Raw genomic sequence first — 13,619 nt, forward strand, 5'->3', positions numbered from 1 at the left:
TCTGCCTCCGGCTGTTGGGTCACATGGCGGCGTGCACCTATGTGGTAAATCATGCCAGACTCCGGCTTCGCCCGCTACTGTCCTGGTTAGCGACAGTATATCACCCAGCCAGGGACCCCTTGGACTCAATAGTGTCCATTCCCCACTTGGTGCTAAGTTCGCTGCGGTGGTGGCTCGACCCGCAGAAAGTGTGCATGGGTGTCCTCTTCGCTGCCCCTCAACCCTCCCTCTCCCTGGTAACGGATGCCTCGGATCGGGGTTGGGGAGTGCACCTGGGACACCTTAGGATGCAGGGCGGAGGACCTCAAGTTGCATATCAATGTCAGAGAGCTGAGAACGGTTCGCTTGGTTTGTTTGACCTTCCAGTCCCACCTGGCTGGCAGGTGTGTTTCAGTCCTCTCAGACAACGCGTCGGCAGTCTTTTATATCAACAAACGGGGGTGCACGCTCCTCTCCCCTGTGCAGGGAAGCCCTCACGCTATGGGATTTCTGCGTCCACAATGCCACCCACCTGACGGTGTTCTACCTTCCGGGGGAGCAGAACAGTTTGGTGGACACCCTCAGCCACTCGTTCCGGGGTCCCGAGTGGTCCCTCTAATGGGACGTGGTACGCTCAATTTTCCAGCTCTGGGGCTTTCCCCGGTTAGACCTGTTCGCCTTGAGGGAAAACAGAAAGTGCCAACGGTTCTGCTCCCTCGTGGGCCACAGTCAGGGGTCTCTGTCGGACGCCTTCCTACAGTCTTGGAGGGTCGGTCTGCTCTACGCCTTTCCTCCGATTCCCCTGATACACAAGGTGATTTTGAAGATTCGCAGGGTCCACACACGGGTAATCCTGATAGCTCCGGCGTGGCCGCACCAATATTGGTACACCTCACTCCTGCACATGTCCGTTCAGGCGCTCCTGACGCTGCTTCTGCTCCCAGACCTGATCACGCAGGACCGGGGCTCCCTCCGCCACCCGAACCTGGAGTCCCTTCACCTCACAGCATGGATGCTCCATGGCTGAACCCGGTGGAGATGCAGTGCTCCCAGCGGGTCAGACAAGTGCTGCTCGGTAGTAGGAAACTGTCAACTAGGGCCACCTACCTGGCCAAATGGAAGCGCTTCTGCATATGGTCGGGTCAGAGAGGTCATAATCCGCTGGGGGTCCCAATCCCCATTGTCCTAGACTATTTGCTCCACCTCAGACAACTGGGCCTCTCCCTCTCCTCGATTCATGTTCACTTGGTGGCCATCTCGGCTTTCCATCCAGAGAGGGGGGTGCCTCGGTGTTTGTGAACCCGCTGGTCGGGCATTTCCTCAAAGGTATGGACAGGCTATTTCCGCATGTTCGTCAGCCAGCCCCTGCTTGGGACCTGAATCCGGTCCTCTCTGCCCTCTCGGGACCTCCCTTTGAGCCTCTGGCTTCGTGCTCCCTGTTGTACTTGTCGTATAAGACCGCCTTCCTGGTGGCAATCACCTGAGCCAGGAGGGTGTCGGAGCTCAGGGTGTTAACATCCAAGCTCCCGTACACTGTCTTCTATAAGGACAAGGTCCAACTTAGACCTCACCCAGCTTTCCTACCCAAGGTCGTCTCACAGTTCCACATGGGTCAAGATATTTTTCTCCCGGTGTTTTATCCGAAACCACACTCTTCCAAGGAGGAGCGGAGGTTACATTCCCGGGGTGTCTGCAGGGCCTTGGCTTTTTACATCAAGCATACCAAGCCATTCAGACACTCAGCTCAGCTCTTCATTGCAGTGGCACATAGGATGAAGGGCCTCCCGGTCTCCTCTCAGCAAATCTCTTCATGGATCGCGACCTGCATCTAGGAATGCTACCGTATAGCTAAGACCCCTGTCCCTCCTGTCACGGCCCACTCCACTAGGGCGCAGGCCTCCTCTGCGGTGTTCCTGGCTCAGATCCCGACTCAGGAGATTTGTAGAGCAGCCACATGGTCCTCCATCCACATGTTCTCGTCACACTACGCCATCATGCACCAGGCTAGGGATGATGCAGCCTTCGGTCATGCAGTACTCCAGTCAGCAGTGATCTCCGACCCCGCCACCTAAGGTTAGGCTTGTGAGTCACCTACTTTGAGTGGACATGAACAACCACTCAAAGAAGAAAAAATGGTTATCCACCTTTTAATAATTGTTGTTCTTCGAGATGTGTTGTCCATGTCCATTCCAATACCCACCCTCCTGCCCCTCTGTCGGAGTGCCGGCAAGAAGGAACTGAGAGGGTGGAGGGTTGGCAGGCCCCTTTATAGGGCACCGTAGTGGCGCCACTCCAGGGGTGCCAGGGCCGACCCTACGGACGCTGCGAGGGAAAAATCTTCCAGCTGGCCTGCACGCAGTGCACACACACCTACTTTGAATGGACATGAACAACACATCTCGAAGAAAAACAGTTATTAAAAGGTGGGTAACCGTTTTTTCTTACCTAGGGCTTTTCAACAGCAGAGCTCAAAGATCTTCACAGCAGTGCCTTTATCCACCCAGCACTGGTGGAGGGAATATTACTATGCTAGAGTGACCAGATGTCCTGATTTTATAGGGACAGTCCTGTTTTTGGGGTCTTTTTCTTATATAGGCTTCTGTAACCCCCCGCCCCCCCATGGCCTGATTTTTCACACTTGCTGTCTGGTCACCCTATCCCGTATCACAGCTGGGGAAGGCACAGAGAGCTGCTGAATGACTTGATAAGGTCACAGGAAGCTTGTGGCAGAGCAGGGACCTGAACCCATGTGTCAGGGTAGTTCCTTAACCAATAGACCCTACAGCAACAGACTGATCAACATGAAGCATGAACTCAAGTTGAAAGGTCTTGGAATCACAGCAGTAAACACTGTCATTGTGTGACCTTGGACAAGTCACTTTACCTTGCTGTGGCTCAGTTTCTCCATCTGTAAAATGGGGTATTGTGAGGCTTAGCACATTGTTTGCAAAGTGATGTAAGAACTTATAAAGCAGTGTTTCTCAACCTAGAGGACAGGTTTAGGGGGGTTACAAACAGCGCTCGCATTAGGGAGTAGGAAGCAGGGCAATTGCCTGAGGCCCTGCAAAGCTAATTTGCATGTTTCAGCTCCCACTGCCCAGGGCCTAAGCCTGAGCCGTGCCAGGCTTTTCAGTCCAAATGTTGTCACCCACCATGGCTAGCCCCCGGCCCCTCACCAGAGCCCAGAGCCACCCCTTCCGCCACGGCCACCACTCCAGTCCTGCAGCTAGCCCTGCTGACCCAAAGGAATACCACAAGGGCAGGTGGCATATGGCCCCAGCCTCTCCATCCTGGAGCATGGGAGGCCCCAGCCCTGGAGCACCAGGAAGGTGGGTGGCGTGCGGCCCCAACCCCGGAATGCTCTGGCCCCAGAGCATGGGAAGGTGGGTGGCACACATCCCCCAGCCGGAGTGCTGGAGCCACATGCAGGGAGTGGTTATGGCAGGGGGGTGGGGTCATGGTTATGGCAGGGGGGTGGGGTCACGTCTGGCTGGTTAGGGAGGCAAAGCTGCATAAGAAAGTTGAGAAACACTGTTCTGAATGAATGTACTTTAGAAAACTACAGGTTTTTTATGCCCTGCAGTGTCTCAATGTTGTGACATTATTAGGGCTGTTATATTAATACTTTAACATGTCTATTTACAGATAAAAATAATGAGGAATCCCAGTAATGAGAGTGGCTTCAAAAGTTATTTTTCCTCCCTTGGTATCCTGCTGTTAATTTAAATTGTCTCGTTAGACTGACCTCACACTTGGTAAGACGACTCATGTATTTTCATGTATTTATACCTGCTCCTGTATTTTCCACTCCATGTATCTGATAAAGTGGATTCTAGCCCACAAAAGCTTATGCCCAAATAAATTTGTTAGTCTCTAAGGTGCCCCAAGGACTCCTCGTTATTTTTACTGATACAGACTAACATGGCTACCACTCTGAAACCTGTTTACAGACAGACATTTAAGAGCAATGAGTACAGAGTAAATTCTCATATGTAATGTGAGATAACATCAGACCTAATTCCAGAACAGAAGAAATGTGCATGAAAGTGAAGGAGCAGGGAAATATGAGCATGCATGAAAGTGCAGTTCACTGAGAAATATGAGCATGCAAATGTCAGTGGAATGAAAGCAGAAAACATGAGCAACTACAACAGAAGACTTTGGGGACAGGAAACAAAGGAGTGAAAACTGTGGATGACATAGTAAAACACACTGGCCTCCCTGGAAAATGTGCTAAGCCCAAGATGCTATATATCAGAAAAAGGAACTTTAAGCAGGGAGTGGTGATAACACAATGAGATAGATCCAGAGAAAGAGAATATGGCCACAGCAGAGACTATTACAGGGCTATCTGTGAAAGCACATAGGATTCTGATGAACCAGAGAAGAAAAAAAATTCACTGATGAAATGGAATTATAAACATGGTTAGAGAGTTGCTTTTATCTTGTGGGAACAGTGAGTGTGGTTTAAAAAACAAAACAAAAACTAAGACCAGCTGTCTGTGATAGAAATGTCTATAGAGCTGCCAATATCTAATCATAGTGAGAAGCAGTTTATAGATTAATCAGCAAAGGTAGCATGTAAAAGTATTAAAGAGCATGGAACACAGGGCAGACAAAAATGGATTGCTGGATTCTAACAAGTCTCCAGCAAAGATTTTGAATATATTCAGTGTACAGTTCCTTGAAGAGCTTGCAGACTGCTCTTGTTGAAGTCAGGAAGAATGAGTTTCCTTTCCACAAACCCAGGCTCTATATGGTCCAAGGCTGTAATGATAGCTATAGAGATGCCATTGGTAAACTTTGCTGTACACAGTGTTGTTGTAGCCATATCGGTCCCAGGATCTTAGAAAAACAAGGTACGTGAGGAAATGTGTTTTATTGGACCAACTTCTTAGTGAAAGAGACAAGCTTTCAAGCTTACACAGAAGTCTTCCTCATACCTGAGAAATGTATTCAGTGTGTTACAGCTAAACACAAGGTGGAACAGATTGTTTGTTTAGCAGAAGTAAACACATAATACTGACAAAATGGTAGTGTAGACAAATCCTTAGCAGGGGCGGCTCCAGGCCCCAGCATGCCAAGCGCATGCTTGGGGCGGCAAGCTGCGGGGGGCACTCTGCCAGCGCCGCGAGGGCGGCAGGCAGGCTGCCTCCATGGTTTGCCTGTGGAGGGTCCGCTGGTCCCGCGGCTTCGGAGAACCTCCTGCAGGCACGCCTGCGGGAGGTCCGCCAAAACCGTGGGACCAGCGGACCGTCCGCAGGCAAGCCGTGGAAGGCAGCCTGCCTGCCGTGCTTGGGGCGGCAAAATTCCTAGAGCTGCCCCTGGTCCTTAGTGTTAAGTTGTCTTGTATGTTGTTATAGAGTTGTATCTGATCTGACAGAAGTCAAGACCTATCTCTGTGTGAGTTGGAATTATTACTTTCAGTGTTCCAGTAAATCCCTGTAATTCTATAAGCAAGCATTACCATAAAAGCCTAGATGAATGAAATGTTAAGTTGATAGTTTAACCAGAAAGAGAACATTTATCTAGATGAATCCAATCATGCCTCCTGCTCTGGAAAGTCACAGCATGCAGCTATATTACCCCTGGGTTGGTTGGCAGTAGTTTGAAAATGTGCTGACTTGCAAAAGATGAATCATGGGATGCCAGGAGAGGAATCTTGGAAATTTTGCTACTGTGACTCCAAGTCCCAGAATTCCAGTAGCTTGTGGTAGGCATCCCACAACACCCTGTGAGAAAAATCCCAAAATGAATGGAGCCCAGTAGTAGGACAAAGCACCAGTGGATTCTCACCCACAATGTTAAGAGCTTATTTAAAAAAAAAAAAATCAGTGCACACTGATTCAAGGGAAAGTAGGTAAAAGCCAGCTGTGTAGTTGCAATGATTTCAGAATAGTTATCTGTCCCAGCTACCAGCCACTCACCCCCATGCAGACTATCCCTAAAACAAGATATAAGAAACAAATTAGATGCGTCTTCTAATGAGAATAATTAGCTTAGAATTCAACTACCATTTCCTACAGAACATAAATGTGAGGATGCAAATCTGATTTGCATGGCTCCCCCACTGGTGAACACCCCATATTAAAGTAGTTAGAAAGGTTCTGTGATGCGTAAGCACCACACTGTCCATAGTTGCTTTTTCAACATGTTTATACCAGTTTTAACATGGCTGCAACCACGTTTAAGCCATGTTTAAACACCGAATGTAAAGCCACTGTGAACAGGGCCTATGACTCTCTACACTAGAGAATTAAAGGGTCTCTTATCAAATTGGTGTGATTGAACAAACACAATTCAGTGCCTCCTTACTAGCTCTGATTACTGGTGTTTTGAACGGTTGCAGTTTTACCAGCATCCACTCTAGTGGTGGTATAAACTTTTTCAGTGGCAATTCTTATTTGCAGCACAGCTCCCCGAAGCAATGGATTTTGGGAGCTTTTGGAAAGCTGCTAGTGAACTATAGGCCAGAAGTGAGAGCCTTCAGGTAGTTTTTATTCCACATTGGCAATAAAATGATGCAGACTGAAATGATTCAGACTAAATCAGTATTTAGCCTTGATAGAAGCAAGTTTAATAAAAACATTATTTGACATGTATGAGTGTTCTCAAAGCATAGCTAGAGGTTTCAGGCCCTTGCTGAGGTAGAATCCAGCGTTAGAGCTATGAAATTTATATACCTGGAGGGGCACACTGTGGATCTTTTGTAGTTGATGCAGACACATAGGGAAGGCAGAAGACTGAGTAGAACACAGGTTGCCACTAGAGTTCAAGGAACTGCATGTCAGAAGCCAATCAGGGAGGTATGGGAAAACTGTAAATCCCACTCTTCTCAAAGCTGCCACCACTGAAAAAACCTTTGTAAAGACCCTGGCTGCTATGGCCAGTCCAAAGTGGAGGACTCTACATTGGTAATGGTCTTGACCAAAGAGGAACCTGGGCACTTCCTATGGGCTAAGTGAATGTCTGAAAATATGTCTCATGCTGAGAGCCACAAGCTCTCCTCTAAAGGAGGGAATTGTTGATACCAAGGAATTCATGCAGAATTTTACTTTTTGGATAAATATGTTCAGTCATCGTGGATCAAGCATTGGCCTCCATCTCCATTCTTCTTAGTGATCAAGAAGTAAGGAAAGTAGAATCTCGTCTCTTGGGGTTGAATTGGAACCCTTTCTATTGCTCCCCTGAGGAAAAAGGAGTCCCCTTCTTGTTGTAGAATCACCTCATGAGAGTTGTCCCTGAAAAGGAACGGAAAAGGGGGTTTGTGGGTAGAAGTTGCCAGAAATTTGATCAGATAGCCATCATGAATAACTTCTGGTACTCATTTGTCAGTAATCAGGGCCCTACAGTTTTCAGCAAATTGGATAAGGCAGCCTCCAGATATCTGAGGAGGGGAATGAAGAAGCCATCAATAAAGGGATGCAGGCCTCAACAGCCCTGTCAAAAGAAACTCTTTGCCTGGGAGTTATAGTATGATGTGGTGCTGGATGTTGCAGAGTCTGGGTTCTTGGGTCGGTAGGCCTTCTGTCTCTTACATGGTGGCTCCTGAGGACAATGGTGATGAAACGGCTGAGGAGGCAGTCACGCCTCATCTGTGATATTTTCTCTTGAGGACCAGAGTACAGATGCCCAGCAAGCAAAGTGTTGTCTTAAACTCCTTGAGGGAGTGGAGGCAGTCATCTGGCTTCTTGTAGGTTGATTGTATCAAAGGGCAGAAGTTACACCTCCCTAGGGAAATCTGAAGATTGCAATCTCAGATTTCTTCTCATAACAAGGCTGTAACCACCCCCCTAAGTGCAGTAGCTGCCACATCCACCATGGCCTAGTGGTAAGTTTTGGACATCATTCTGTCCTCATCAACTAAGGCATGGAAGTAGGCTCTATCCTCAGGGAGCTTATCCTTTAAATCCATAAACTTAGAATAACTGATAAAATCATATTTAGTCAGGAGGGCCTGACAGTTTGAGATCCTGAACTAGAGGGAAGTGGAAGAGGTCAAACCTCTTGTGTCCCTTATCAGAGGAAGTAGCCTGGGAGTGTTGCTGGTTGGACTGCTCTGAAGCCATTTGTACTATCCAGGAGTTAGGCAGCAGATGAGAGAATAAAAGCTCTCCCCCCGCCCCACGCCAGGGACAGTACAAAATAACGCTTCTTGGCCATCTTAGGGGTAGTAGCACAAGAAAGCAGGAATGTGCCAAACCATCTTTTCTGTGTCCATAATGGCCTCACTGGGGCAAGGACATTCAACTGAGACCATGTCTAGTAATCTGTGCTGAGGCTCCTGGACTTCCTTAAACTGACTCTGTAGTTCTGCCACCATCCTGTGAATGAGATACTGATATTGTTTAAAGTCATCTGGTGGAGACAGAGAAGATGGAGTAACTGTCTCAGCCAGTGAAAATGACAAAATTGTTCATGGAACCATTGGAACTGGCTCACCTTCCTCCAAATACTCCCATGGGGCAGGTTGTGGATGGCTAGGTGGTAGCAAATGGGGCTCATGCATCGATCCTGGGTGTCTATGGTGGGACTCCTATGGTCTCCAGTATTGCCAGCGGGGGACCACCCCAGGGCTTGGGGTACCACCTGTCTCATGGCCAACTGTGTCCGGGCAGAGGCTGGAACCCTGATCTTTTATGGCTTTTTCCCCTCAGTGCCGCAGAAACTCCTGCAGAGTCTCTGACTCATCAGAAAAAGCTGGACTTTGAATTACCAGCAGAATTGATGGTACCAATGGCTGTGCCTCGAGACTGACCGGTGGGATGGGAAAAAACTCCAAATCATCAGGATCATCTCTTCCTCTGGTGTAACAATGTCCTGGAATAAAGAAGATCCTGATAGGAGGGGTGAATGCGGCCAGGTCAGATCAAAGATCTCAGACCACGCTGGAATATGAGGAAGGTCCACCTGTGGAAACTGTCGGAACCGGAGCTTTCCCAGTCACACTGGAAGTCAGAGCCACACGGGACAGTGTTGATACAGGTACAACATTGGATCTAGAAATGGATAAGAGCACCGCAAGCTATTTATCCTGAGTCTTTGCCATCAGAGCTGTCAGATCCCTATCCTTGCACACGACCACCTCCTGCAGAGATTTGCTTTGGTCTTAGTCCTTAGCATCTGTTGGAATTATTAATAATTTCAAATGTTAATATTATGGGAATTCAAACACCAATGTAACCATGAATTCCTTTATTAAATCTGAAGGCAAAAATGGTACTTTATGCAGTTGCTCTAAACATGTCTAACAGCCTAAAAATAAGCAGTCACTACATCCAATACAGTATTAATATTTATAAGCATGTGATCAGTATACTTACAAATAGGCCAGACCTAGGGATGACCATCTCATTCTGGCATGCTCCAGCATAATCAGGTAGGGTCTGACAAAACCTTCAGATTCATGGCTCTCTTTATACCTTCAGCTAACTAGCTTTAACAAAAACCTAGTTCGAAGCAGTTTATCTGTGCTGCTTTCCTTTCTCCAAGGCCTTCTCTTATCTTCTTCCTGCCTCCTCCCAGCCTTGCTTACCAGCAGAACAGTGGGAAGGTTCGGGTTTGTTTCTTTTGAGACAATTTTTGTTTGTCATATTACTGTAGCTCTTATTTTATAGTTTTTTTGGAACCTTAATATCCTTCCCACATTAAAGTAACCCTACTTACTATTCTCACGGCCTTCATTTACTTGCTAATTGGGGCCTTCTTTCTACTGGCCATGAACTATAAAGTGAAAGGTTTTTTTCCCTTAACCAAACTTAAGATAGCTCTAATTTTTATCATTATCCTACCATACCTGCACACGCAGTCTCTCACGACTTTGCCTGAGTCAGGGAGGAAGCCTCTCTTCAGGACAGTTTTTGACGAGATGACTTTTCCTTGCATCTATGAAAGTGCCCCTTACTCTCACGTGAAGCCCTCTCCTTAGTCTTAGCAGTTTTAGCTTCCATTCCTGAAATCATGCTTGGAGAGGGGCAGCCTGCTTCCTGAGACTGATGTATAGGTAAGGGGAGGAGGTTCCCAAGCCAAACCTGATTAGGGTCTTGCTACCTTCTCCACCAGATGTTTTCTGAGTTTTAGTTACTGACCCTCAAGTTCTGGGCAGAAAAGAATGGGAGATTCTGCAGCTGAAAGATGTGAACCCTCACTCAGGCAGCAGAGGCAATGTTGATGGTTCTTGCTCACAGAAAAGAGTTTTGGAACACCAGGACCCTGGGCATAATCCCAGACTTCTGAAGCAGAAAAATTCTCCAGGGAAGAGAGAAACTAAACTACATTATGCTAGAATATACTATAAAAAATGAAATTACACACCAGGGGTCGGCAACCTTCAGCACACAGCCCATCAGATTAATCTGCTGGCGGGCTGCGAGACATTTTGTTTAGGTAGATTATCTGCTGGCATGGCCCCCTGTAGCTCCCAGTGGCTGCGGTTCACTGTTCCCAGCCAATATATTTAGAGCAATGATATAGTAGAAAGAATCTTAGTTGTCCTGGGATCCTGACTCAGATTATGGCACGGTAAGAAGGAACTGGAGAGGCCTTAGCCCACACTATCCTTTATGCCCTTGTTTCAGAGCATAAGGAAAGATATGGCACATACGTGGGCCAACAGACACTACTTGTAAAATCCTGGGCTCAGGCACATGCATATCCATGTGTGGAGTACACAAGGACCACCACTCAAAGAAGAATCTAGTCCTAGCACTACCCATATATTAGACCCACCAATGCTTGAATATTTTAAGGTTTTTTTTAAGTTCTTATAAACAATTGTGTTGTTTGAATGAGTCACATAACATTTCTTTGAACTGAGAAGAATGAACCTGTTTGAGGGTGAAGAGACTTTTACAGGGGCTCCTGTGCCTTTTCCAGCTAGATCATCCTGAGCAATAGCTTGAGCAAAAACTGGTATATAAGCAATTGCATTTCTAAAATTCTTTGAAATGGGGTTTAAGATTGTTGGACAATGCCAAGAAAGCATTCCTACTGCCCTCAATAGCCTCAAAAAAGCATTAATGACAGACACCTTAACCATTCTTGCACAAGACACGTCTTTGATTAATCAGGAGGAAAATGATCTAGCTTCACCATGAAGGTAGACAAAGTTTTAAAAAGGTTCCTTCACGTACAGCATTTTCAAAAGCACAATACCTAAACAAGAGTTCAGAGGTTTTAGCTAAGTTCTCAGCCTCTAAGGTCACCCACTGCTTCTTAAAGACTTAGAAGGGCTGATACAGGAAATGCAGTTCTGTAAAGAAACAAGACTTGAGATGAGAATCAATGGGCTTATTAAAAATCAAGTAAAAATCTTGAGCAAAATAGAAGAACTGACCAGAGAACAGGAGCGAAGGAACAGATTTAAGATGTTTTTTAAAAAGTGAATGGTATAGAGTTTAAGCATAGAAGTTTCTGGTTATCAGGGAATAACACACAGATTATCAAGGGGTGTGAAGTTCAGTTTAAGATCGGATGGCATAAGGAATAAATAATCTGCAATATCCCTGATTGGAAGTAAAAGGTTAACAGATCAAAGTACAGACATTGAGATACGAGAGTATGTTGTTCAGCTGATGCTATGTTTGGGTGTGCAGTGTAATGAGTGGATACGATGATGAGGATGGATTGACCCTCATTTGGTGAGGTTGAGTTTATGGTTCCAGTTCATATGGTCCAACGGAAAAAGTCTCTCAGTCCCTTTCTTGTAGTCGATGTACAATATCACTGTCTCACACCTGCTAGTACTGTCAGTGGCCAGTGATGTGTTCGGTGTAGATGTCTCTGGACCATCCGATGATGTCTGAGACCATGAGCTGCCTACAAGACAACACCTTACTCAAGCAAATTTCTCCTTCACGTCAGCTGTCATTTTGTTGGATATGGATGATAGTTGATAAGGATAGTCTTTTTATTTTTTCATACTGTAGGAGTAACTGAATCTTATGACAACTTAGTCTTCCTACAAATATCAGACTATGGTACTGAGATAAATTGTTTGATAGCCTCTGAATGTTGAAAATCTTCTACTTGAAATTGAGAGTGCTGCCAGGTGTCTCACACAGAAACCAAGAGATAGTTTTTAATTGAGCTGGAAGGAGACAAAAATGTGTTGAGTATTCTGCATGCTTCTATATAATATGTAGTTAAATTACTAAACTTGTGTTTTTTGTTTTTTTTTTAAAAGCAGTAAAATTTTCAAAATGGTCCTAAGGCCCCTAGGATGCTAAATTCCATTTGCAGAAGTGACTTAGGTACTTGACTTCTTCCACTGGATGCTTAAAAAGAATAAAATTAAATTTGTGACTAAATTCTTACTTTTATAGCTCAGTTAAGTACCTTCCCACATTCAGGGGTCTAACATTTACAAAAATTGTTGATGGATATGTATACAACAGCTACGGGGTGAACTCCCACAGGAAAATAGAAAGGACATAGCTTCACATAAGAACAGACACATCTCAAACTAGTGGGAGTAAAGGTTTCGCCTCTTGATTCTCAAAGGAAGAGAAGATATTAAACACACACAAAAAAAACAAACCAGGAGAATTATAATATTAAAACAAAAGAACAGACTGGACTGTGTGGGAGTCTAATTAAAATTTCTCCATGAAGATGTATGCTGCATGGCCCACACATCTTAATGAAAAATATGGACCACAAAAGTTGGATGACAGGTGACTAGCAGTAGGACACAGATCAACTCACTGATTGAAATCTATGAACAGTAAAAAGCCTTGGTGACCAACATCTCTGTAGTATGTAACCTTGCTGGAAGTCTCCACATGTCAGAAATGAACCAGGGGCGTAACAGATTGCAGTGTTATTGACATTTCATGGCTACAGTTTGCCAAATTGACTATTATGCTCTGGACTTTCCTCCCAAAGACTAAGTGCATTTCTAATTTAGTGTAACTTTAAAGAAGATAAGCTTAACAACCTGCTCTAAGTTTACTAAAACTCCATCCTGATGATCACATCCACACTAGAACACTACTGTTAAATTTAGTACTGAAAGAAAGATGGAGAATACACCTTCTGACATGTTGCTTGTCTACATAACAGCTTCCAGGAACATCTGGAGAAAATTATTAGCATACTTCATTTGTCCCCTGTATCCATTTTACTTGCAGAGAGCGTATTTAAATCTGTCCTTAGTTCTGTACTGTAGGCTTTTCCTGTATGCAAATAACCCGTCCTATAAGGTTCTCAAACTTCATTGTACTATGACCCCTTTCTAACAAAAATTACATGACCCCAGGAGGGGGGACTGAAGCCTAAGCCCACCCAAGGCCCACTGACCCAGGCAGGGGGATGAGAGGGAACCAAAGCACCACTGCCCTGGGCAGGAGTTGGGTGTCAAAGCTGAATCTCAAGAGCTTCAGTCCCAGGCAGGTGACCTCCAACCTGAAGCCCAGGCTTCAGCCCTGGGCAGTAGGGCTTAGGTTTAAGCTTACGCCTCAGCTCCAGAAAGGCTAATGCCAGCCCTGGCATCCCCATTAAAACAGGGTTATGACCCACTTTGGGGTCCCAATCCCCAGTTTGAGAACTGCTGCTCTAGAAGATAAACATTCTGCACTAAAGCACAATGCTAAGGTGCAGTAGGTTTAATACAAACTACTCTAAAAACACTAATGTTGTTC

Source organism: Gopherus evgoodei, chromosome 3 (genome assembly GCF_007399415.2).
Source record: "Gopherus evgoodei ecotype Sinaloan lineage chromosome 3, rGopEvg1_v1.p, whole genome shotgun sequence".
Lineage (NCBI taxonomy): Eukaryota > Metazoa > Chordata > Testudines > Testudinidae > Gopherus > Gopherus evgoodei.